This window comes from Triticum aestivum, chromosome 7D (genome assembly GCF_018294505.1).
Source record: "Triticum aestivum cultivar Chinese Spring chromosome 7D, IWGSC CS RefSeq v2.1, whole genome shotgun sequence".
Classification (NCBI taxonomy): domain Eukaryota; kingdom Viridiplantae; phylum Streptophyta; class Magnoliopsida; order Poales; family Poaceae; genus Triticum; species Triticum aestivum.
The window spans coordinates 50311573-50312766 of NC_057814.1; positions in this window are offsets into that span (position 1 = coordinate 50311573).

The window sequence follows — 1194 nt, forward strand, 5'->3', positions numbered from 1 at the left end:
TAATGAACCGGGGAGATCATCGGTCATCGTACATCCATTGCTGGCTCATCTTCATTACACAACACCAAAAAGACCAAATTAATACAAGTTCATACATCAAGTTCATACACACTTATTCTCATAAAACAACATATACACTATCTAGCTAAAGCATTTAAATGCAACAACAAATGCGATCAAGATCGCAACTAAGGTAACAATTGATCCAACAGCATAATGATACCAAGCCTGTAACAACCACGATGCGGCTCTATCTCCCACGTGTCGAGGCATGACTTAGAGGCATAACCGCATTGTGGTTTTGTCGCAAGAAGGGTCATCTTCACACAATCCCATGTAATGAACAAGAATGGGATAAAGAGTTGGCTTACAATCGCCACTTCACACAATACATAAATAAATCATGCATCAACCAGAGTACACACATCGGTCCGACTACGGAACCAAAAGAAAAGAGGCCAACCCCAAATGCTAGATCCCCGATCGTCCCAACTGGGCTCCACTACTGATCAACAGGAAACGAAACATAGTAACGACCAAGGTCCTCGTCGAACTCCCACTTGAGCTCGGTTGCGTCATCTGCACTGGTATCATCGGCACCTGCAACTGTTTTGGAAGTATCGGTGAGTCACGAGGACTCAACAATCTCACACCCACGAGATCAAGACTATTTAAGCTTATGGGTAGGAGAAGGTAGTGAGGAGGAGCTGCAGCAAGCACTAAGCATATATGGTGGCTAACATACGCAAATAAGAGCGAGAAGAGGAGCAACGGAACGGTCGTCAACTAGTAATGATCAAGAAGTGATCCTGGACTCCTACTTACGTCAAACATAACCCAAAAGCCGTGTTCTCTTCCCAGACTCCGCCGAAAAGAGACCATCATGGCTACACACGCGGTTGATGCGTTTTAATTAAGTCAAGTGTCAAGTTCTCTACAACCGGACGTTAACAAATTCCCATCTGCCACATAACCGCGGGCACGGCTTTCAAAAGATAATACCCTGCAGGGGTGTCCCTACTTAGCCCATTATAAGCTCTCATGGTCAACGAATGATATTCCTTCTCCCGGGAAGACCCGATCAGTCTCGGAATCCCGGTTTACAAGACATTTCGACAATGGTAAAACAAGACCAGCAAGACCACCCGAATGTGCCGACAAATTCCGATAGGAGCTGCACTGGCCCGGGGGGGC